The following is a 26,189-nucleotide window of genomic DNA, read 5'->3' on the forward strand; positions in this document are numbered from 1 at the left end:
CTGCCTAGTCAACACTCAAAAACAAAACAAAGCGAAAGCAAAAGCAAAAACAAAAAAAAACAACAACCTAAAATTATCGACCAAGAAAATTAGGAGAAACTAAAAAGGAACAAAGGCCTTTATTTGGGATCCCAGAATTGCTGTTTGAGAGGCACAGTTTCTAGGATAACCAGGAAAGTGTCTGGTTCACATAGGGCATTTTATGAGAGAGAAGGAAGGAGTCATTATATGATTCAGATAAAGAAATGGAAAAACAACAACAAAAAAAACCCTATGAATTTGGTGTTGAGCGGCTGAGCCACTTCTGATTAATCTTTTGATTATTTTACCAGTGCTATCAAATGAAACTGTCCCTGGTATGTATTAATTAACTTTACTGTCCCCTTATGGTTCGATTGCCAGTTGCCCTGTTGAAATTTTATGAGCAACTGCCTTGCAAGACAATTGCTACTTGTGGCCCATTTCGAGAGTTCATCAGTTGGGAAAGAAAACGGAGCTTCAAATGGAGTCTCTTATGTTCAGACATTTCCTACAATTCCACAGAATGAATGCATGCCCCTTCCCTCTGTGTCCCTGGGCCGCAGGTAACTACTCAAGGATGCCAAGAGTTGCTAAGTCTTTAGTCCAGTTCCTCACTTTAGATATAAGGAAACCAAGACCCAGAGGGAGGCGGTGACTTGCCCAAGGTCACACTGCTGGTGACAGAGTTCAGACTAGAGCCCAAGGTCACACAGTTGGTGACAAGAGTTTACACTGGAGTCCAAGGTCACACAGTCGGTGACAGAGTTCACACTGGAATCCAGATATCCTGTCTCCCTATCTGGTACCCCTTTCCCTTTACCATGTTTCATGGAGTGGCTTCTCCCTTGGGGACATGGCAATTTTATGCTTAGTCATCAGACCTTGTGGATGGCATAGGTTGACCTCAAGGGGACAGAGGGGCTCTCTGAGGAAGACCTCCTGCTAATGATGGAGGAGGAAGGAAGTATGAAGTCATAAGAATTGCCACAATCCCTGGTTTCCACAAGTGAAACCTGGGGAGGCTGAGCCCTGCCCTAGAGCAGTGTTTTGAGGGTAGGCAATGGGCATGTGGGAGGTGTAGGCAAGACCTTTCCTAACCTACCACATGACCTTTCCAGGCTCATCTTCCCTGCACCAGCCCTGACAGCTCATGCTCCAGCCACATCTGGCGCCTCACCTGTCCTGGCCATTCCCATCCCCTTTACTCAGAGCACCTTTGCATTCAGGCTATTTCCTCAGCCTGAGCTAGCTTTTCCTCTCAATCCAACAATTGCAAGCCCAGCCCACCTTCTGGGTCCACCTCAAAGACCACTTGCTCTAAGTCCTCCCTGATTCCCCTCCTTTCTGTGTCTCACACAGTTTGCGCACTCTCGTTAGGCATGGCTTGGTAATTTCTATCTGGATACATGTCCCTCTTCTCTTTACCCTGTGGGCTTGAGGACAGAGATCCTACTTGTTGATATTGTGTCCCCCATAGCACTCAGTAAGCCTCAGGGGGATAGCAGGCGCTTCATCTTCATCAGGTCCGGGTCCGTGGTAAACAAGAAGTGAGGTTTCCTGGGACAGCCTCCAGGTCAAAGGTCCAGATGAAAGGGGAACACTGCTGTTGCTTCCAAAAGCAGCAATCATCTGTTTTGCAGAGCTCACACCCGGTCAGTTGCCCCCTCTCCTCGATTCTCATCTGACTATTTTGGCCTCTCTCCTTGGCACACTTCCACCGTCCCCAGGCTGGGGCCCACCCTCTGCCTCTCTAGCAGCTGACCTGGCCTCTCCAGATGTTTGTTTTGCCTGCAGGATTGAGGAGTCTGAACATTGCTTTTGCAACACAAGCCCCAGGTGGCTGTGTGACCTTGGCAGGCTACTTTACCCCTCTGAGCCTTGCAGTTCTTCACTGGTGAGGGTCACCTGACTCCCGGGGCTGCTGTGAAGTTCAGATGAATGAAGGCATGCGATGGGCCAAGCACTGTGGTCTGATACACAGTAAGTATTCAATGAACGCTTACAGAAATAGAAAGAGGGAAGAAACCCAGCCTTAGTCCCTTGTTTCTTCATGTTCCCCAAACTTACTCCTGGACCTATATTTGCCATTTCTCTTTTGTTAAGTCCTTCCTGGGGCAATACTGCAGCTGTTCCTCACCGCCATCCCTCATCTGACCAGCCATGCCCTTCAGAAAGCCAAGACCCAGGGAGGGTGGGCTGCTGGTGGGATCCCTGTCCAATGTCATCTGGTTGGTTTTGCCCAATTGGGGGTGAAATCCATAGACAGTGACAAACCTACACAGTGTTATTTTTTCTTTTTAAAGATATGTCACAAATGGGAAGACTCTGAGGGCATGGAACAGGTCCTGCTTTCTGGAGCCCTTCGTGTGTGCCAGGCTTGGAGGGTCCCTGTCAATAAGGGAGACGGTGAAGCCAAAGATGCCCAAAGCAAAAGGGTGTTCACAGCACCCATGGCTGCTTCAGCACCAGGCTGCTGTGTTCTTCGGCTTCCCTCCCCGAACTCCTTTCTGGCCCTCTTGCTAATCATGCCATTTCTAAGGGGAAAATGGCAAGAGTTGAGGGGGCAAAGCACAGGGGTCCAGTCTGGGCCTTAATCCCTAAGACACATCATCTCCATCCCTGACTCTCCCACCTGGAGGGTAATTCCCCCTACGTCTGTTAAGTAAGAGCCACGCGCAAGCCTCCACATCCCTAGTGGCACCATTTGGAAATAACAGAGGGAATCAGGTCTCTTAAAACCATCTGTTTATGTGGCTCTAAATTAAGTCCCACTGTGTGATCTCTGTTTCTTTATACCGTGGTTGTTAACGAGAGGCCCCACTGGGCAGATAAAAATGTTTTTGAAGAGCCAGCAGAAAGGAGTTAGTCCTGATAAACAGGGAAGCCAGGAAGGGCTAGCGCTAAGCTGAGAGGAAGAAGTAAGGGATGGAGGAAGGTCAAGGCCAGGACTTTTTACACACAGGGAATTTCTGGAGGCTTGTGAACAGTGGATTGTGCCTCTTCCTCCTTCTCCCTTTATATTCTGAGTTTTCAAAGGGATGAAACTGGGGCCTTAACTTTGGGCAACTTTCATAGCCAAATGATCCTGACAGCCTATTTGTGCAGAACTTATCATTGGTAACTTTGTAAATACTTGGTTGGCTCACTGCTGTCTTGCTGCTTCTCCCTATCAGTCAGGGTCCATAAACTGCTCTAGATCTTTCAACAGAGGGAATTTAATACCAGGAATTGGTTACACAGAAAATGGAAGAAGAAAAAAAAAAGAGAGAGAAAATGGAAGACGTGAAAAGGTAAAGGAAAGCATTAGCAACAACAGGAAGCCTCTTCCTCCCCCCGCCCACTGAGGAGGGAAAGTTCAGAGTCAGTGCTAGTCCTGGCAGGCAGAAGCCGGACGGGAGCAGGGGCTGCCTGTGGGAGCTGGCCACATGCAGGGGAAGGCTTGCCTGCAGGAACTGGAGCCACGTAAGGGCTGTCCTCTTGAGAGGTGGAAACAGAGCAGAGACACAGCCACTGCTGAAAGTGCCCCCTAATGCAGAAGAGGAGGGGAGAAATGCCACTATTCTCCCCTCCTGCAAGCCTCAAGTCTTCCACTAACTTCTCCTGTTGGGCAAAATTATCTGGAAGCCAGTCAGCAAGGGAACCTGGGAGATGCAGTTTCCTGTAACATTGAGAACAATAGAAAGGCAGGGAGCGAATAATGAGTAGCCTCTCCAACAAACCAAGGTTACTAGATGACCCAGCTAGGAAACAGGGAAGCACTGAGTAGGAGCAAGGGAGCTAAGCAGGCAGAATGGGGGCTAGACCCCCATTTGAAGCCATACAGCAGTGTGTCCCAAAATGTGTGACAGACACCATGTGGGATACAGGAGCTGAGGAAGGTGGCAAGGGGACCAGGCAGGGCATCAAGCGACAGTTTATTAGGGACTGAGAAAGATTGTCTTTTTTTTTTTTCTTTTCTTTTTAATGTTTATTTTTTGAGAGAGACTATGCATGAGAAAGAGTGGGGAGTGGCAGAGAGTGGGGGAGGGGCAGAGAGAGGGGGACAGAGGATCTGAAGTGGGCTCTGCGCTGACAGCAGAGAGCCCCATTTTGGGCTCAAACTCACAAACTGCGAGATTATGACCCGAGCTGAAGTCAGACGCTTAAGCGACTGAGCCACTCAGGTGCCCCAAGCTTGTCTCTTTTCAATTCACTTTCCAATCATCTGATTGCATTATGGAGAAGGTCTCTTTTTGGTGCCAATGGGTCTTTAACCTCTAAAGACCTCAGGTCTAAGCTTTTGGCTGGTATAATAGATGCTGTTGGCCTGCTCAGACCTCTCTATCCAGTTGACACACTCACTTCTCAGCTGTTGTGAGTGTTGGCTGTTAAGACTTCACAGCTACAGCCATCTCTTGGGCATGGCCTCACCTGGAAATAGGTAGGAGATTCTACTACCGCCCCCTGCCCCAGGACACTCTGCAGGCAATGACTGACTAACGCAGGAGACAAAAGCGTTCATATGTCAAGATGGTTCAAGTGCGAGGTACCATTCATGTTCCAGACCTCACCACAGGAGCAGGCTGAGGCTAGCCTTCAGCTGAACCCACACCTTTGCTTAGCTTCTGTTTCCCTCCCCCTTCATCAAGATTCCTCCCTCAATAAATCACTTGTGAAAAAAAGTCCTTATTTCTCACTTTAATTGTAGAGAATCTAACATTGCAGGCAACAGGATCTAGCTAGAATTTACTGACTTTGTATCCTATTTTTATCTGGTTGGTTTATGGTAGACTATAAAGGTTTTCCATTTATGGTAGTGATAGGAAGTTTCACTTTAAAATGCTGTTCGGGCTCCTGGGTGGCTCAGTTGGTTGATTGTCCGACTCTTGATTTTGGTTCAGGTCATGATCCTAATCTGTGAGATCAAGCCCCACTGGGCTCTGCACTGAGCATGGAGCCTACCTAAGGTCCTCTCTCTCTCCCTCTGCCCCTCACCCACACACATTCTCTCTCTCTCTCTAAAAATTTTTTTAAATAATTTTCATTTGACAAATGTAATTTAAATTACATTTAAAGAAACATTCTTTCTTTAAAGAAAGATGCAAAATAAAAAAAATACAGGTTGTACCCAATGTTCATAGTGGCTTCATTCATAGCCCCGGACTAGAAGCCACTCAAATGTCCTCAGCTGGTGAAGAAATAAGCAAATTAAAATGAATCCATATTCAGCAATAAAAAAGAAAGACTATTGATACATAAAACATTATGGATGAACCTCAAAAGCATTAGGTTAAGAAACTGCCACAAAACTCTAGGTGCTGCATGATTCCTCTTATCAGAAACTTTGAAAAGGCAGAACGATGGGGACTGAAAGCAGGTCAGCAGTCGCCAGGGCCCAGGAGTGAGGGCATGGCAGGACCACAAGGGACAGGAGGGGACTTTGGGGTGATGAAACATTCTATACAACGTGATTGCAGTGGTGGTTACATACTGTGTGTATTTGTCAAATCTGATCTCTAGTTGTAAATGAATAAAACATGGGAATGAAAGGTATAGCATGGGGAACATAGTCAGTGGTATTGTAATAGCGTCATATGTGACAGATGGCAGCTAGGCTTGTGGTGAGCATAGTGTAACACGTAGACTTGTCCAATCCCATGTTGTACACCTTAAACTAATGTAACGTATGTCAGCTATACTCCAGTTTAAAAAAAAAAAAAACACTTAAGAGAAACTCAAAGGCATAGTAAGGTTGGAGTTGCTCTTTTTAAAAAATATTCTGAGAGAGTGCGCATGTGCACGTGCACATGAGCAGGGGAGGAGCAGAGAGAGAGGGAGAGAAAGAATCCCAAACAGGCTCCGTACTGTCAGTGCAGAGCCTGATGTGGGGCTCGATCCCATGACCATGAGGTCATGACCTGAGCAGAAACCAAGAGTCAGACGCTTCACTGACTGAGCCACCCAGGCACTCCAGGAGTTGCTATTTTTGACAGCAAATTGTATGAATCAGGAGTAAGCTAAATAGAGAAGAAAATAATATAAGTAAAATTAAATTGAAAAACAAACAGGCTATATGCTTCAAAAGGGTGAATTCTAATATAAACTGTAAACCTGATTTTTTTTTTTAAGTAGGCTTCATGCTCAGTGTGGAGCCCAGCATGGGGTTTGAACTCATGACCCTGAGATCAAGAGCTGAGCTGAGATCAAGAGTCAGACACTTAACCAACTGAGCCACCTACACCCCCCCTTAATAAAGCTGATTTTTAAGAAATAGTATAGACTGCACGTGGGCACAGGAGAAACTGACAACAGTGGAGGGGGGCAGAGAGGCGAGAGAATGACCATTTGTCAGGGGAGCATTCAGGTCTTCACTGAGTCACTCCTGGGAGGCGAACAAGCTGGGAAGTTCTGTTGGGTTGGGACAGAGTAGAGGAGGTGGGTGGGAGCCACTCAGACTTGGTTCCATGAGTATCCAAATGATGCTCCCTGACCTGTGGCCTCAGGCTTGATGCTGGTGCCAGATGCAGACAGCTGGGGGGGAGTGGTGAGCAGCAGCATTGTACCCCTCTTTCTCCTTCCCCTGAACAGGTGGAGTAGGAAGCAAGGACCCCTTTCTCTGCACATCCACACCTTTCCTGATGTTTTTGCGTTGTGTTTTTCTTTAAAGCAAATATCCCTACCCACAGAGGAAGGAGGAGGAGGAAGGAAGAGTTTCCTGAGGAGGGTGGCAAAGGAATATCTCCCCCTGCTCAGCCTTCACATGAGGTGGAGAGCAAGAAGAGGGATTGATCATGAACATGAACTCTTGAGCAACCACTATGGAGAGCCGGATGGGTGACGGTTTACTGGGGCAGGGAGTGTCTGCTCTCAGCCTTGGTTTTTCAACTCCAACCTGCTTATGGATGGGCCTTTCTCTGTTTCCCCATTCTGTCTCTGACTCTCTTTGACGGAGGTTCAAGCTAAGCAGAGGCAGGATGGCTTTATTTAGCAGAGGAAGCTGCTTTGAGTCTCATAAATGTTGACTTTGTAGAAGTTGGCTTGTCCAAACATCATGCATCACCGTGAACCATATTTCATCAAATTAAATGACTACTTTTTGCAAAGAAGTACTAATATTTACCTTGCATCTTGTAAAATCGTATGGAAATCGAATAATGATGTTGCAAAAAGTCAATCCCCAGAGAGAATATGGCTGAGATGGCTATGCTGTGCATTCTGGCCTAGTGGACCATCTCCTTCACCTTGGTCCCCCTCCTCTCCCTGTGACAGTCCCAGCCCCAGCAGGAGGCAACTGAAAGACTTCCTAGTCTACTTGGATGCTCACATAGAGAATTTTTTAGATTTAGACTTAGCCCCCTTTTCCTCTCCATGGGTTCAGTTTTGTTGCTTTTTTTTTTTTTTTTTTTTTACCTTGCTAAGAAATTCCAAAAAAGTGAGTAAACAGTTGTGTAGTTACTGCTTCGGATTCTGCGTCTCCCTCCCTCTCTGTCCCTCCCCCTGCCCCCCCCCCCCCACCCGTGCTCTGTCTCTCTCACTCTCAAATAAACATAAATAAACATTAAAAAAAAAAAGAAAATCTGTTACCAGTAAACATTAATAGAAGATGCTGAGAAAAATTACTTTGGTCGTTTCCTAAGTGGTATGCCTATTGTTAATAATTTCATTAATTTATCTGTCAAATATTTAGAGAGTACATACACTCTATATGTACATAGTATATATACAGTGTATAACTATACACTATACTGTATACTGTGACAGATATACCTGTCTAGATATGTATCCATGTCTTCACTGTACAAATATTATTGAGCGCTTACCATGAGCCAAACACTGAAGCAGTCACCAGACAGGGAAGAATGGCAAATAGCTCCAGTCCCCTAAAATGTCATTTTACAGGAGGCAGTGGTGAAGCCTTCATCCACTCCGTTGTTCCTTCCTGTGTTAATTCACATCCACATTTATTCCTTTTTTATTTCATCATTTCATGGTGTTTTTTTCTTTGAGGTGTAATTGACATATAACATTTTAAGAATTTCAGGTATATAACATAATGATTCAATCATTGTATACATTGCAAAATGATCAATCACCCCAATAACTCAAGTTAACACCCATCACCATACGTAGCTACAAAGTTGTTTTTTCTTATCATGAGAATTTTTAACGTCTACTCCCTTAGTAACTCTTCAATATGCAATGCAGTATTATCAACTGTAGTTACCAGCTGTACATTATATCCCCACAACTTTTTTATTTTCTGATTGGCAGTTTGTACCTGTTGATGACCTTCACCCATTTTGCCCACACCCCAACCCTGCATGTGGCAACTACTAATCTGTTCTCTGTTACCTGTATGAGTTTTGTTTTGTTTTGTTTTGTTTTGTTTTGTTTATAGATTCTACATATAAGTGAGATCATACAGTATTTGTCCTTCTCTGTCTGGCTTATTTCACTTAACATAATGCTCTCAAGATAAATTGTGACAAATAGTAAGTTTTCATTCTTTTTTATGATTGAATAATACTTTGTTATATATAATTATATATTATATTATTTCATTATATACATATAAAATGAAGTATTATTCAGTCACTAAAAAATGAAAACTTACCATTTGTCACCACATGAATGGAATTATATATAGAATTTTATATTTTTAAATTTTTTAGTGTTTATTTTTGAGAGACAGAGACAGAGCATGAGTGGGGGGAGGGATAGAGAGCAAGGGAGACACAGAATCCAAAGCAGGTTCCATGCTCTGAGCTGTCAGCACAGAGCCCGATGTGGGGCTCGAACCCATGAACCATGAGATCATGACCTGAGCTGAAGTCGGATGCTTAACCGACTGAGCCACCAAGGCGCCCCTATACTTTTCTTTATCTATTCATCTATCCATCGACACTTAGGTTGTTCCCATGTCTTGGCTATTATAAATAATTCTGCAGTGTGCATGGGGTGCAGATATCTTTTTGAGTAGTGTCTTGTTTTCTTTGGATAACTACCCAGAAATGGAATTGCTGGATGGTATGGTTTTTCTATTTTTAATTTTTTGAGGAATCTCCATAGTGGCTTCAGCAATTTACATTCCCACCAGCGGTGCACAAGGGTTCCCTTTTCTCTACATCCTTGCCAACACTTCTTTCTTGTCTTTTCGATAATAGCCATTTTAACAGATGCAAAGGGATACCTCACCATGGTCTTGATTTGCATTGCCCTGATGATTAGTAATGTTGAGGATCTTTTCATGTACTTGTTGGCCATCTGGATGTCTTCTTTGGAAAAATGTCTATTGAAATCTTCTGCCCATTTTTAATTGATTGCTTTTTGTTATTGAGTTATAGGAGTTCTCTATATATTTTGGATATTAACCCCTTATTGAATATATGATTTGAAAATATTTTCTTTCAATCAGTAGGCTGCCTTTTCATTTTGTTAATGGTTTCGTTTCCTGAATGTCCTCTACTGGGCACTAAAGTGCTAGTATGAGATATTTCCCTGCCCTTGAGGAGCTCACAGTCTGGACACACACCAGAATCCATTCCCAACTCTCTCACCATGAAGTTGCTCAACCATCTACCCACCAGAGGAAAGGGCACACATGGTGATGTGAAACAGTGGCCAAGAAGATGGAGCAATTGACCAGACAGTTGCTCAGTGACTGGCCTGGGCTCTGGTGCTGGGGACGTTGGAGGAGGTTAACTCTTCCCAGCGGCATCCTGTACTTCCCCTTTGTCCACCTTCATCCATTTGAAGTTAGTTGTCTAAAGGCAGCAATGCAACACTGTGTCTTTTTCAGAACAGGGTCTGATACACAATAAGTGCTCAACAGATATTTGTGGCCTGATCTCTTCTGCCAGCTTCACAGAGAGCAATGGATTCTTCCTGTAGGGCCTCTGGGACAGGGTTTTGGAGGAAGTCTCAGGGACCTTGTTGTGTTGGTATGAGGAGTGACTAGTATTCAGAAAAAAAGTGCCACACGTGTGATAAATGCTCAAAAGAAACATGAATGATGATGATTAGTCATGGGTGGCTAAGAAGCCGGGCTGTCTGATCAAGGCAGAGAGAGGTTGGAGGCATTGGACTCCAGAGGATGCGTCCAGCCTTGGAATGCCAAGGGATGCTTCTGCAATCCATGGACAAAGGTGTTTCTCTGTTTCTCCCTTGTCCAAGTACCCCATCCTGGCAGTCCACACTGCAGGATTATCCATGAGCCTGCCAAAGTGGGGACTCAGAAGCCCGTGGTGGGGACTCCAGCCCCCGAGTTGCCGAAGGCAGGCTGGGGGGCAATTGCAAACACAGGTGGGGTAGAGCAGTAGGCACCCACCTGGGTGCTCCCTCTCCGTTGGTACAAACTTGGTTCTCCAGTTGCTTCCCTTTGCCTCTGTTGGGGGAAGGGGTGGGGCTCTATTTATCCTTCAAGTGACATAAAGGAAGGGGCACCTTGTTTTACAGGATGAGGGGATTTGTTAGCTCCGCTGCTGTTTATAGTTGAGATGATGTCATGTGGCCTGACATCTTGAGCATTTCCCTTTCTCACTTCCTCCATGAGCATTGTCTTTAGTTTAAAATCTTGAATCCCTGATGTCAGTTTCCTCATCAGTTCCAAGAGCCAGAGGGAAGTAATAATTTTGTCACATGACTATTTAGGCCGAATTGCACTGAGGCCTGGCTGTGCCACAGACAGAGGGCTAAGCACTTCTCATTATTCACTCATCTAATCCTCACAGCAGTTCCTTGAGGCAGGTGCTGTTAGCACTCTCAGTGTACAGATGAGGAAACTGAGGCTCAGGGTATGCAAGGCACCTCTCCAAAGCTATCAGGTGTTAAGTGGTGAAAACAGAACCCAATCTCTTAACCACAAAATCTTTTTTTTATTTTTTGTATTTATTTATTTTTTTTATATAGAGAGAACACGAGTGGAGGAGAAGGGGAGAGGGAGAGAGACAGAATCCTAAGCAAGTTCCATGCTGTCAGCTCGATCCCACCACCCCTGGATCATGAGCTGAGATGAAACTGAGAGTCAGATGCTCAACTGACTGAGCCACCCATGTGCCCCAACCACAAACTCTTACATCTCCAAGAAAGGCAACTTCTGTTTCTGGAATTTGGATTGAAAGAAAAACCAGGAGGACAAAAAAGCTGTTACTTTGGAGGTGACAGCTTATTGGAGGATAAGAGGTTGGTTGGTGGTTGGAGGAAACATTTCTTAAGTGAAAAATGGCCCTGAAACATCCCTTCATTTTTAGCAATAACTATAAGCAAAACAGCCTTTCCCCATTAGTAATCTATTATCCAAGGCACAGAAACCAGATAGTGGCCAAGAAAACAACATCTCTGAGCCCTGGACTGAGAGAGCCAGAGGGACGAGTGAGGGACCGGCAAGTTTCCCAGTTCCCAGTTGCCCCAACACACTCACCGTGCACACACCTGTGGTCCATCTCCCGTGCCCCATGCCCATGGCAGAGCAGCGTGGGGGCAGCAAGGCCTCTGGCAGAGAACACCAATGGCTTTCCAGAGACCGTGCTGGGCGAGGACTGCTGCAGAGCCAGAGAGCTTGTGGCTGTTTTGTTTTGTTTTGCTTTAATAATTGGGGAGGGAACCAAATGAAGAAGCAAATATCTGGCACAGAACAATCCAAAGGATCCCAGGGCCTCAACAGAGAAGAATCCAGACCCACCCGTGGCTGCTGTTGCCATATTCAGGCAGCGAAGCCCAGACTTGCTGGATGCCTCCGGGAAAGGATGTGATGAAAGCGGAGGAATAAATATTCTTTTCCTGACTGTTGAGATCCAAAAGCCTGTGCCTTTGGACACACAGAAAGGAGAAGCTGACTAAAGGTGGAAGGGGCACAGGAAGAGTAAGACCAACACCCCTCCCCCAGGGGTGGGGGGGAGGGGAGAGAGCAGAGGGGAAGCCCTGAAGCCGCCATCGGTGGTCTGTAGAGGGACTCTTCCCAGGAAGGACTCTGGGGCCATGGCAAAGCACCAAGAAAACGCCAGGGCCCCAGGCAGCTTCCAAGAGTGAGGAGCAGTGAAATGATCACACCACAAAGAGAGACCCTACACTGAGAGCACTGAGGAGGGCTGGCCCCCAGACAGACGGGATTCTGGGTCCTCAATAATAAGTCCTGGGTAAACCCCCCAGAAATTAGGGGCAACCTATGAAAAAGGGTGAGTGCTCCCAGTTGGCCTGACATTTCTGCTACCTAGCATAATAGAGGCTCGGAACAAAATTAAATTTGTATATATATGTATGTATGTGTATATAAATTTGACTGGCTACATGGTGCGTAGAGGGCACGTTTCTCTCCAGACAGAGTGTGGGCACCATCATCCTCAGCAAAACTTGCTGTTTTGTCTCTGGGAAGTAGCCTGCATAACAGATCTCTTGTCGCTTTGGGGAATCCAGTGGCTCAGGCCCCCCCAACCCCTCTGCCGGTGGTCTGGGGAAGGCCTGTTTACGTCCCACACAAGGAGTTTCTGGAAGGAGATTCCTTGTTCCCCTGGAATGGTGTCTGTCCCACCGGCAGGTTGCCCCCTGACTCACCCTCCTGCCTATGTTCAATATGGAATTTCAAATCTTAGACAGTAACTGTTTGGTGCTGAGGACATCAATTCAGAGACTGGAATCCATGGGTCTTAGCTTGCCCCTCAAGGCCTGCTGTTACCTGGCTTCCCATGACTGCTCTGGCTTCATGGCCTGACATGGCCCCTCTTGGACAAGACACTCTGATGGCAACATCTCAAACAGGTGGCTCTCCGGGGTAACCTCCGGGCATGTCTCCACTCCCAACCATCACCCCACCCCCAACCATCCATCTATTCCCTGGCAAGCAGCCCCTGAATTTTCAAGACTAAGCTCAGACATCACCTCCTTTGTGAAGTTTCCCCAGGTGAAAGTAACCACGCCCTTGTGTGTGACCTCACTGTGCCACTGGCGATGGCTCTTGTGCCATTTTACTGAACCTGTCAGTTATCATGTCGTTTCCTTCTATTCCAAGACTTTTGGGTTTCAGAAGGAGAGAGAGACAGAGAGAGGGAGAGGGAGAGTAGGGGAGAGATCAAGTAAGTGAAGGAGTCATCGAAGGGGCCGCTAACTCTTTGGCCTTATAAAGGGTGTTTATGAAAATGTCCGACCTCCTTTACCATCACCATTATTTCATAAAACAAGGTAATGTTAATCCAACAATAGAAAGTCATGACTTCAGATTTAACGATGGTGCTTTGAAGAAGACTCTTGACACCTTCTACATTGATATACACATGTTGCCCTTTATTTCTTATTGGTCCTTAGGCCACAAGGTGAGGACCAACTTTTTTTTTTTAAGAATGCTGTTCTTTTTTGTTCGTTTTGTTTATTTATTTTTGAGATACAGAGAGAGTGCAAGCAAGGGAGGGGCAGAGACAGAGGGGGACAGAGGATCCAAAGTAGTCTCTAGGCTGTGAGCACAGAGCCTGATGTGGGGCTTGAACTCATAAACCGCGAGAGCATGATCTGAGCCCAAGTTGGATGTTTAACTGACTGAGCCACAAGATGCCCCAAGGACCAACTATTGAAACCTTTTGTCCTAGAGTGTGAGCCCTCACAGCCCTAGGCCTGTGAGCTCCCAGCTCCAGCTGCTGGGTTTTCCCTGGCAACCAGAACGTTATGGACTGCCCTTCAATGATGCTTGAGGCACCTGCCTCCCATCATGCTTCAGTTCTGGTTGATGGATACAACCGACTGGAAGCCATCAACACTGAGAATATCATCAGGATACTCCCAGTCTTGTGAGTTCAGTTTAACAAGGGATTTTCTCAGCTGGTAAATCCCATTTGGATTGGGAGCCTCAGACAGAGAGCAGCTCCAGGACGGGGCCATTGGTTCTGACTCCAGCTGCCCCAGCCCATCTCGAAGGAAGGCTTTGGAATTCCTCCCACCAACCAGTAAAGCATCTGTGATGTTATTACCTGCACTGGCTCTCAGCTCTCATCCCCACACCTCTGTGCCTTCTCTGAGCTTCCTCCCACAATTTGATATAGTTCTCAAAGTACCCCCCCCCCCGCCGCTTTAATAACAAATATATTGGAAAAATATTGTAAAAACCCTTTTTATTGATCTGAAACGTACACATACATAACTGACCCTATGTGCATTCCGTATATGAAAGAAAAGTACTTGGGGCACCTGCATGGCTCAGTTGATTAAGTGTTTGACTTTGGCTCAGGTCATGATCTCGTGGTCTATGAGTTCAAGCCCCATGTCAGGCTCTGTACTGACCGCTCAGAGCCTGAAGACTGCTTTGGATTCTGTGTCTCCCTTTCGCTCTGCCTCTCCCCTGCTCATGCTCTGTCTCTCTCCCAAAAGTAAATAAACATTAAAAAAAAAAGAAAAATACTTTATAACTTCAAATAGTGGGCTTTTGAACATATAAATGCCCTGGCCCAACTGCACGAGCAAAATTAATGAACTAGATGCTTGCGCTTGTGCATGGAACCATCATAAATGCATTGTTTCGTGATGTGATGTTTTGGTAAGTCAAATACCACAAGCTGTGCTGCCCAAAGTGTTTGATTTTCTGAAATCTCTTGGCAAAGTAATGTACAAAACAATACACCTTTCCTTGATTTACAAAGGGGTTGCAATCCCAGAAAACACGGTATTGGTTAAAACTGCAAAAATACTCGGTGTTTATACATAAACATATAAAATGTTTATAAAAACAGATTATTAAGCAGAATCATTAACAACTATTTCATCTATGAGGCTGTTTGGAGGGGCCATTGAAAGTTTGGCCACAGGACAGAGGAGGGACTGTTCAACAATCATTGTAATAAATCAAAACCAAACCCCTCCCCCTAACAAAAGTTTTCTCACCTCGTTGAGAACCATTCATGTATAGTTTGCAGAAGAAACAGGGCACAGAGAGATAAAATGATTTACTAACTTGCTAGCAGCCCAGTCTGGACTGAGCATGCTACCTCCTGACCCACCTCGCACCCCCTGGCTCAGTGAACCTACTTCTACAGAGGGTTTCAGACTCTGGCCTTTGGCTCAGACTTCCCTGGAGATCCCTTCAGAAATACTGCAGAGGATCAAGGAGGCTCCACACCATTTTAACCAGAGCGTTCTGCCTTTATTTTTGTTTTAAAATATTTTTGTTTAATTAATATTTTAGTATTAATAAATTTAATGTCAATAAATAATATTTTGTTTAATTAATTAAAAAATATTTTTTGTTTAATAATTGCTAACAAATTTTGGGGCACCTGGGTGGCTCAGTTGGTTAAGCGTCTGACTTTGGCTCAGGTCATGATCTCGTGGTTTGTGAGTTCAAGCCCTGTGTCGGGCTCTGTGGTGAGAGCTAGGAGCCTGGAGCCTGCTCCAGATTCTGTGTCTCCCTCTCTCTCTGTCCTTCCCCTACTTGCACTCTGTCTTGCTCTCTCTCAAAAATAAATAAAAACATTAAAAACTAATTTAAAAAATAACAATTGCTAGTAAATTTTTGTCTCTTTGCTGTGTGCCAGGCACTGCTCACAAAGACAGCCTGTGGGCAAGTGTTAAAGAGCTGAAGTCTGGGGGCTTGTCTAAAGCTGTACAGTGCAGGCTCTCTGATCTGAGTCTGAGCCCCTTCCACAGCACACAATGCCTCCCTTTCCCGTGGGCACACTGGGCTTCTGTGGGAGATTTCCTTGAAAACAGGATCTGACTGTGAAACAGCAGCCCCAGAGAAGCCTGGGTTCCCCACTGGAGAAGTCTGAACAATTGGTCTTCCAGTTTGAAGTAGCCCCCTCTCCAGAGTGGCAGTCCAGAACCCCCCTTTGTCTTCTTGATGATAAAAAGCACTCAGGCAATCAATCATTGCAGAAATTATAGAAAATACAGATAAGCAAAAAGAATACAATAAAAACCACCTACAATCTCCTCTTACTGAGATAGTTATTAACAGATTGTGAATAACTTCCCCTAGACCATATGTGAGATGACACCTTTATTCACAGATTTTATTTGTAATTTGAGGAATTATATTTAATAAAATGTATCACTTAAAATACTGTTTTGTCATTTTTGCAGATCATTGGATAACGTATACATTTATATATTTATAACAGAATGGGATCACCCTGGACATGATTTGGTAAAGCTTGTTTGGCCAAGTGGAGGATGGGTGTGTCTTCCTTCACAAGGAGCCATAAGTCCAGTTCTTTATTTTTTGATGACGGTGGCTGGCATTGAACCCTACCTTATAACTCACTGAGCCTCTCCAGCCATTGTCTCTTTTAATTCTAACAATCCCTTTGGAAGATCACTTGACGTTGTCTAATTATCCTCATTTTATTGAGAAGAAAACTCAGGTTCAAAGAAGTTATGTGATTTGCCAGGTAGGGAGGCACCAAGATCCCACAGCTTAGTGTCCAGATCTGATGTCCTCTCCGCCATCCTGGCCTCCTCTCCGAGGTTTGCCAGGCTTAGCCTGCATACTCCCAAGTAAGTGATTTCTCAGCAAAGTCCCCGGCTTCTGGCTGCGACCTCTGGCTCTGGCAGAAGGCTGAGGCTGTGGGCAGAACCCAGGCAGCTGCCAGGAGCCAGGCATTGCACAGAGCTCTGGGGATCCCCTCTTGCCAGCACCTGTGATGCCCGCTGTCTCCTAGCAACTGTTGGTGGCATCAACACTAAAGGGGTGTAAGCTGGATTCCATTTCAGAGATTCTGAGGTCTTCAGAAGGGGTCTGCATTTTCCCTTGCCATTTGGGTGTCCCTGAGTCCAAGGTCAGCCTTGCAGGGCACAGGCAGGGTCTTGGCAACTCACAACCTCCCCACTGCCTCAGCCTTGGGGGGGGGGGGCCCTGCCCCTGAAACAGGGCATGGGCTCTGAGAAGCAGAGGGCAGCCTGCTCCTCCCAGGCCTTGTTGCCAGGCGCCAGGGTGTGAGGTGTCAGATCCGGGGCACTCCTGGCATTCTAATCCACCAAGGGTTCCAGCAGGCGCCAAGTCTCTGGTATCAGGGGAAATGACCTCAGAGCTTTGGATGTGGCTGGCAGGCCACTGCCTGGACTTAAAGGTCTCCTGGCAGGCACCTGTCACCCTGTCTTGTCCTTCCTCTGCCCCAGACCTTCCACAGGGAGCCAAGGGTCTGGGAAAGAAAACAGGCTTCTAGCATAGAGTGAGGACCCATAATTTCAAAGCCCCTGTTGTGAGTATTTGGTTCCTAGAAGTCTGAAAACAGCTTTCCTCTTGGGTCAGTGGAGGAAAAGGAGAGCTGCTGGGTGGGCGTGGGTAGCTTGGGTTGGAGAGGCCTGAACAAGATGCTGTCTCACCTCATGGTGGATGAGAAACCAAAATAAGAGTGCTTTTCACACTGAGCACACTTTCCAGGACCTCCACCTCCTTCCTTGGCTCGATTCCACTGAGGCTGGTGCTGGGAACAGAGCCCCTGGTGCCCAGAGATGTGTGAAGTCAGGCTGTGGAGAAAGCTGCAGCGTGCACATGCCTAGCCTGGCAGGAGTGATGGGCTGTTCCAGGTGTCCCTAGATTGGCTGTGAAGAGCCTAGCATGGTGGGTCCCTGGTCAGGACCCCTGGCCAAGCCGGCAGGTGAAGGGCAACCCAGGAGCCCTTTCCTTCCCTGTGGTCATGTGTGGGTATGCTACTGAGGAAGCTGGTTGGATCCTCCAAATGCCTGCCTGGCTAGGCCTTCTTTGATGCCCCAGTGTCTTCCCAAATAATGTACTTTGTATCAGAGGCAGAGAGAGAGAGAGAGAGAAGGAGAGAAAGATCACTCACCAGGAAGGGCAGAGCAGACATACCTCTCTCCTTTGAAGATAATCCTTCCAATGACTACTTCAAACTCAGCAGAGCTCAGGTCTCAGAGAACCCTGAGGAGAAACAGCACAGTGGAATCAGTAGAATGCAGTGGGAGTCAAGCCACCTCTGGACATGCTGACCCTCCCACTTACTACCTTTGGGGATTTGGGCCAAGTCACCTACCTTTAGTTTCCTTCTCTGTAAGATGGGGATACAGTTGTGTCTGTCTTAAGGAGAGAGAAAGAGTGTGTGTGTGTGTGTGTGTGTGTGTGTGTGTGTGTGTGAAAGAGAGAGAGAGAGAGAGAGTTTTCATGAGATAATGTCCCTTAAGTGACTAACGCACAGTCTATCCTCATATATGGCAGCAGTTACCTAGCCAGATAGATCACACCCAACAGGCACTCAGGAAATGTCTGAAGAATGAATTCTTCACTTTTCCTTTTTCTTTTTGTCCTCCAAATATTTGTTCTTTACCTAAAAAGCTTGCTAGGATCAGAAAGTTCTGATGCTTGGAAAAAAGATAGGGGCCATGGCTGGGGGCAGGGAGTATGGCTGTTGTGTCCTCTTGGGGGCTTGATCTGACCAAGCTGAGTGTGAGGCCTGGGCAGTGAGTAGCTTGTCCTGGAATCCCAGGACAGCCATCCAGGGAACTGGGCTAATGGGCTTTTCAGTTCCTTGCCCTAATAACAGCAGATTCTCATTTTAAAAATAACCTTAGTTTTTATTATATAAGTGGCATGCGTTCACTAAAACAAAAGCTTATATTGAATTTATGACATACCAGGCACTGCTCTAACACATCTAAATCCATTTAATTTGAACAAAATTTCACAAGGTAGGTACTATCATTTCCCCCATTTTATGAGTAAATCCAGAAACAGAGGTAAGTTTCCTGGAGCCATGAGGCTCAGAAGTAACAGAGCTGTCTGTCTTGAGTCCCTGCTCTTAACTAGTATATAATCATGCTTTATTGTACAGATGTGTGAAAATACAGGTAAGTAAAAATAAGTTAAAGATAACCTATATTCTTAACACCCAGAGATACTTGCTGTTACTCCTAGCAGTATAATTAGGAGTTAACACACACATACACACACACACACACACACACACACACACACACACGGTATTAGGTAAGACGAACTTACCAAATTCTGGCTTTATTGTTTATGGGCAGTGTGACCTTGGCTTGGAAAACAGATGAAAATACTTTTATGGACTTTGGGGTGTGGAAAACATTTCTTGGCATTGATACCAAAGACAGAAATCAAAAGAAGGGGCGCCTGGGTGGCTCGGTTGTTAAGCGTCCGACTTCAGCTCAGGTCATGATCTCATGGTTCATGAGTCTGAGCCCTGTGTCAGGCTCTGTGCTGACAGCTCAGAGCCTGGAGCCTGCTTGGGATTCTGTGTCTCCCTGTCTTTCTTCCCCTCCCATGCTTGTACTCTGTTTCTCTCTCTCTCTCTCTCAAAACTAAACATTAAAAAAATTAAAAAAAAAAAAAAGAAATCAAGGGGAAACATGGACAGACTTTACCTATGACAATTAAGAATTTCTGTGTGACATGACAGAGCACAAAATAAAGCGTAAGGTCAAATATCAAACTGAGAAATAATAGTTGCTTCATATGTGATAGAAATATGGTTAATCTCTGTCAAATATGGACAACTCTTTCAAAATTTGTAAGAAGTAGGGGCGCCTGGATAGCTCGGTTGGTGGGGCATCTGCCTCTAGATTGTGGCTCAGGTCATGATCTCCCGGTTCGTGAGTTTGAGCCCTGCATTGGGCTCTGTGCTGGCAGTGTGGAGCCTGCTTGGGATTCTCTCTTTCTCCATCTCTCTCTGCTCCTCCCCAGCTCACTTTCTCTCTCTCTTAAAGTAAAACAAACAAGCAAACAAAACAAAACAAAACAAAACAAACAAAAGCCCCCAAAATTAAAAATTCCTAAGAAGTAGACCTCACTAAAAATGGGAGATTCCACAACAGAACTGTAAGTGACCACTAAATCTATGTTCAATCTTGCTGATAGTAACAGAAATGGTGATTAAACTGACAAGATGTTATTTTCATGCATCAGATTTGGCAAAGATTAAAAAGACTGACAGTAGACAGTGTTGGCCAGGGTGGTGGGGTAAATGCTGACAGCCTTTCTACAGACAAGCTGGTGACATGTATCCAAACTCTTAGGCACCTGTGCACTCTTTGACTTAATATTGTAACTTCAAATAATTTCTTCTAATGAAAAAGGAGTAGTCAAATGGAAAGGATGTATGTGCTAGAATATTCACTGGGAGATTTTTTACAAACGCCAAGAGTTGAAAATAACTTAAATGCCCTTTAAAGGTGATTTGTTATAAGAAACTCTGTAAAGCTATAGAAGAGATTATTATACAACTGCTCAAGGGGATAAGGTGGATTTATATAAAGGAAAAAACTATGGTAAATTTGGAAAACTAATTGCAGTACGTGGTCTTATTTTTGACAGCAGGTTCTCCCAACTGAGCCCTAACTTGGATTTTGATTTTGACTCTTTACACAACTGGTTTTCTGGTATTTGCAAAATTCGAAATGTTTGACAGACTATTTTGTAAATACTGGGAAGTTTTCCTTTGGAGCCTCTACGAAAGAGCTGGGAAGTGGTAGGGGGTTTCAAGCAAGGTTAGAGTTGCAGTCTGCATAAGCAAAGGTCAGCAACAAGATGTGGGGTTTTTTCGTGCATCTGTATTTACAGACTTACTGAAGCTTGGTGTGTGTAAGCTACATCCACTTAAAAATAAGCAAATGTATTAAACATAAACATAGATAGAAAATGTGCACCTTGATGAATCTCCACAAAGTGAGCACACTCCTATAGCTGCCGTTCGGACAAATTAATGGAAGAGAACCCTGAACACCCTTGTGCCCCCTGCCAGCCATTTTCCATTCCTCACTGGACCATTGTTCTGACTTCTAATATCAGAAATGAGTTTGATCTGTGTCCGAACTTTACATCAGTGGAATTATAAAGTATATACTCTTTTATGCTCAGCTTCTTTCCCTTAACATTATGAGACCATCTGGGTGTACCCATAGTTCATTTGTATTCGTCTGGGTAGTAATCCACTGAACGAATATGCACATATTACATCCATTCTCCTATTTATGAATATTTGGATTGTTCCCATTTTTTGTCTTTTTAGAAAATGTTTATTGTTATTATTATTTAATGTATATTATTTTTGAGAGAGAGACAGAGAGACAGAGTGTGAGCAGGGGAGGGGCAGAGAGAGAAGGAGACACAGAATGGAAGCAGTCTCCAGGCTCTGAGCTATCAACACAGAGCCTGACGCAGGGCTCAAACTCATGAACTGTGAGATCAGGATCTGAGCCGAAGACAGAAGCTTTAACTGATTGAGTCACCCAGGTGCCCCCGAATGTTTATTATTTTTAAAAGAGAGAGAGGGACAGAGAGAGGGGGGGACAGAAAATCTGAAGTGGGTTCTGTGCTGACAGCAGAGCCTGATGTGGGGCTCAAACCCACAAACCATGAGATCATGACCTGAGCTGAAGTTGGACGCTCACCTGACTGAGCCACCCAGGCATCCCATCCCATTTTTTGTCTTTTAAAAGCAATGCCACTATACATATTCTCATACATGACCTTGGGTGCCTATGTGCACATTTCATTGTATATATACCTAGCTAGTTATTGGATGTCCTTATATTCACTTTTTATACATAGTACCAAAGCATTTTCCAAAGTGGTTGTACCAGTTTACACCCTCACCAACAGTGCCTGAGAGTCTCAGTTCCACCACAGAGCTGCCAAGCTGAGACATGGTATGGCATTTGGGGTATTCTGGTGGGTGTGCAGTAAATTACTGTAGTTTTGTGTTTCCCTGATGACTATTGAGAATAAACACTTTTTTTTTTTTACAAGTTTCCTGCCCATTTGGAGATCCTCTTTTAAGGTCTAGACATTTGCTTTTTTTTTTTTTTTTTTTCTGTTTTCTGTTGAATTCTTAATCATTTCGAACAAATTTTCAGTTCTTTGTGTATTTTGGATACTAGACCTGTGTCAATTATATGTATTGCAAAAATCTTTTCTTATTCCATAACTCTCTTAATGGTGTTGTTTGATAAACAGAAGTTATGAAATTTAATATAGTCCAATTTGTCTGTTATTATTTTGTGGTTAGTGTCCTGTTTAAGAAATTTTGCCTGGGAGCAGCTGGGTGGGTTGGTCAGTTAAGTGTCCAACTCTTTTTTTTTTTTTTTCATAATTTAAATCCAATTTAGCTAACATACAGTGTCGTCTTGGTTTCAGGAGTAGAACCCAGTGATTCATCTCTTACATATGACACCAAGTGCTCATCCCGAAAAGAGCCCTTCCTAATGTCCATCACCCATTTAGCCTGTTCCCTCCCTCACTCCCCTCTCCAGCAACCCTCAATTTGTTCTCTGTATTTAAGAGTCTTTTATGGTTTGCCTCCCTCTCTGTTTTTATCTTATTTTTCCTTCCCTTCCCCTATGTTCATGTGTTCAGTTTCTCTAATTCCACATATGAGTGACATCATATGATATTTGTCTTTCTCTGACTGACTTATTTCGCTTAGCATAATACACTCTAGTTCCATCCACATTGTTGCAAATGGCAAGATTTAATTCTTTTTCATCACTGAGTAATATTCAATTGTGTATATATACACATCTTTATTCATTCATCAGTCAATGGACATTTGGGCTCTTCCCATAATTTGCCTATTGTTGATAGTGCTGCTATAAACAGCACTCCTGTATCCTTTGGATAAGTACCTAGTAGTGCAATTGCTGGGTCATAGGGTAGTTCTACTTTTAATTTTTTGAGTAAACTTCATACTATTTTCCAGAGTGGCTGCACCAGTTTGCATTCCCACCAACAGTGCAAAAGGGTTCCCTTTTCTCCATATCCTCACCAACATCTGTTGTTGCCTGACTTGTTCATGTTAGCCATTCTGACAGGTGTGAGGTGGTATCTCAGTGTGGTTTTGATTTATATTTCTCTGATGATGAGTGATGTTGAGCATCTTTTCATGTGTCTGTTAGCCATCTGGATGTCTTCTGTGGAAAAGTGTCTATTCATGTCTTCTGCCCATTTCTTCACTGGATTATTTGTTTTCTGGGTGTTGAGTTTGGTAAGTTCTTTATAGATTTTGTATACTAACCCTTCATCTGATATGTTATTTGAAATTCCTTCTCCCATTCTGTTAGTTGCCTTTGATTTTAGCTCAGCTCATGATCCCACAGATTGTGAGATCAAGCCCCATGTGGGGCTCTGTGCTGACAGCATGGAGTCTGCTTGAGATTCTCTCTCTCCCTCTCTCTCTGCCCCCCCCCCGTCTCAAAACAAACAAACAAACAAACAAACAAACATTATAAAAAAAGAAATTTTGCCTGATATAAGGACATGGATATATTTTCTTATTCCAATTTCTAGAAGCTGTATTGTTTCATCTTTCAGATTTAGATCTACAATCTATGTGGATTTTATTTTTATGCATGGTATTAAGTTAGGAGCCAAGATGCATTTTTTTTTCCTGAATGGATATTCAGTTGACCCAGCTCCATTTATTGAAAAGGCTCCTCTTTCCCCGACTATACTGCAGTGTCACCTTGTTCTAATCATCTATAAATGTGTGGCCTGTTTCTGGACATTCCTTTCACATCTTGTATCAGTACAATGCTATCTTCTTATATATAGTCTGAGTCTTCCAGCTGCATTCTTATGGTCTTAGCTATTTCTGGCCTTTTGTATTTTCTATAAATTCTAGAATTGGTTTGCCAACTTCACCCTCTGACCCTAAAATACAAAACAAAGAACCAACCCAAAAACCAAAAACTGCTGGTGTTAAAAAAAAATTTTATTTAACGTTTATTTATTATTGAGAGACAGAGAGAGACTGAGCATGGGAAGGGCATAGAGAGGAGGAGACGTGGAATCTGAAGCAGGCTCCGGACTCTGAGATACCAATACAGAGCCCAATGTGGGGCTTGAACTCACAAACATGAGATCATGACCTGTGCTGAAGTCAGATGCTTAACCGACTGAGCCACCCAGGTGCCCCAAAAACTGCTGGGATTTTTAATTGTGATTGCACTAAATCTATAGATCAAGTTAGGGAGAAATGATCTCTTAAAAATAATGAGTATTTCAATTCATGAACCTAAGATATCCTTTCATTTTTGTAAACCTTCTTTAATATTCCTTAATAAAGTTTTGTAATTTTTTGTGTAAAGGTTCTGCACAGTTTTGTTATCTTTATTCCTTTACTTTTACATCCTTGATGGTATTTGACTTTTTCTTCAATTTCTAATTAGAAATGCAATGGATTTGGGGCGCCTGGGTGGCTCAGTAGGTTAAGCGGCCAACTTTGGCTCAGGTCATGATCTCGCGGTCCGTGAGTTCAAGCCCCGCGTCGGGCTCTGTGCTGACAGCTCAGAGCCTGGAGCCTGTTTCAGATTCTGTGTCTCCCTCTCTCTGACCCTCCCCCATTCATGCTCTCTCTCTCTCTGTCTCAAAAATAAACATTAAAAAAAAATTAATAAAAAAAAAGAAATGCAATGGATCTAAAAATTTTTTGACCTTGTATCTAAATTCACTCGTAGATTGTAATAGTTTATCTGTAAATTAGTTTAGATCTTCTAGGTATATAATAATGCTGTCTATGCATTATGACAATTTTTACTTCTCCCTTACTGATCCTTTACATTTTATTTCTCCCTTCCTTCTCGCCACCAGCTCCTTGACCCCTTCTTTTTCTTCTTCTTCCCCTTCCTTTTCTTATTTATAACTATTGCACTGGCTAAGACCTCTACTACAGTGTTAAATAGAAGTGGTGATAATGGGCATCTTTCTTCTCAATGGAACATTTTTAACATTTCACCATTAACTATGATGTTTGCCATAGAATTTTAAAATTTGAGATGAAATTCACATAACATAAAATTAACTACTTTCAACAGAACAATTTAGTGGCATTTAGTAACTCACAATGTTTTGCAACCACCTCTTCTATCTACTTCTAAAACATTTCCAAGACTACAAAATAAAGTCTTGTCCCCATTAAGCAATTACTCCCAATTCCCCCCAAACCCTTGTTTCTGGCAATTATCAATCTACTTTCTGTTTCTATGGATTTATCTTTTTTTTTTTAAGTTTATTTATTTTGAAAGAGATAATGTATGAGCAGGGGAGAGGCACAGAGAGAGGGAGAAAGAGAATCCCAAGCAGGCTCCGCACTGTCAGTGCAGAGCCCGAAGTGGGGTTCAAACTCACAAACTGTGAGATCATGACCTGACTTTAGATCAGGAGCCAGAAGTTTAACCAACTGAGCCACCAGGCGCCCCTGGATTTACCTGTTCTAAATATTTCATATACTAAATAAAATCATACAATGTTATCTTTTGTTTTTGACTTCTTTCTCTTAGTGTGACATTTTCAAGATATAGCTATGTAGTGTGTCTTGGTCCTTCATTTCTTTTTATGTGAAATAATGTTCCATTGGGTACCTATACCACAATGTTGATGGACAGTCATCTGTTGATGGACATTTGAGTTGTCTTCAATTTTTTGGCTATTATGAACAGCACTGCTATGGACATTCATTCAAAGGATTTGTTTGAAAAAAAAAAAAAAACAAAGGATTTGTTTGAGTCCCTGTTTTCAATTCTTTTTGGTATATACATAGGAGTGGAATTACTGGGCCACATACTAATTCTGTGTTTAACCACCAAACTGGTGTGTATGTGTTTGGGGAATCACCAATCTACTTTCCACTGTGGTTGAAACATTTTACATCCCACCAGCAAATATATGAGGGTTCCAATTTCTCCATGTCTTTATCAACACTTATTTCCCACATTTTTGATTATAACCGTCCTCTTGGGTGTAAGTGTGCTATAGATTTAAAACACATATATTCTTTGTCAGATTAGGAAAGTTACCTTCTGGCATAACATCATTTTGTAATACTCTTTGGAAGTGTTAAGGTCAGGAAAAATAACAATCAAGGAATTTTCTCAAATTGGAGTAAACTCAGAGGACATGACAAGTAAAGAAAAAGCAGGATCTTGGATTGGATCCTGAATCAGAAAAGGACATTAATGGGAAAACTAGCAAAATGTTAATAAGGTCTATAAATTAATTAATCATATTGTATTAACATTAATTTCCTGATTTGCACTATGGTTATGTAAGGTTACCATAACATACAGGTAGTTAACTTAAGAGTATATGGGAACTCTGCACTATTTTTGCAACTTTTCTTGAAGTCTAAAATTATTTTTAAGATGTAAAAAAATAAAGTTTGCTGTTTATTGTGAATGGGATTGAATTTTGCAAATGCTTTCTCTGTATCTATTGATGTTTTATGCACTTTTCTTCTTAATTT

General features: G+C 43.6%; 1 long non-coding RNA gene across 1 annotated transcript; it reads left to right on the plus strand.

Annotated features, from left to right (window-relative positions):
* The first annotated feature begins 1,610 nt into the window (after nt 1–1,610).
* On the plus strand, nt 1,611–12,256 carry LOC109270970 (uncharacterized). Its single transcript, XR_002081771.2, has 2 exons — nt 1,611–2,001; nt 10,909–12,256. It is a non-coding gene; the product is annotated as an uncharacterized LOC109270970 (long non-coding RNA).
* Nucleotides 12,257–26,189: the final 13,933 nt, after the last annotated feature.

This window comes from Panthera pardus, unplaced genomic scaffold (assembly GCF_024362965.1).
Source record: "Panthera pardus isolate Hobbes unplaced genomic scaffold, ASM2436296v1 HiC_scaffold_18, whole genome shotgun sequence".
Lineage (NCBI taxonomy): Eukaryota > Metazoa > Chordata > Mammalia > Carnivora > Felidae > Panthera > Panthera pardus.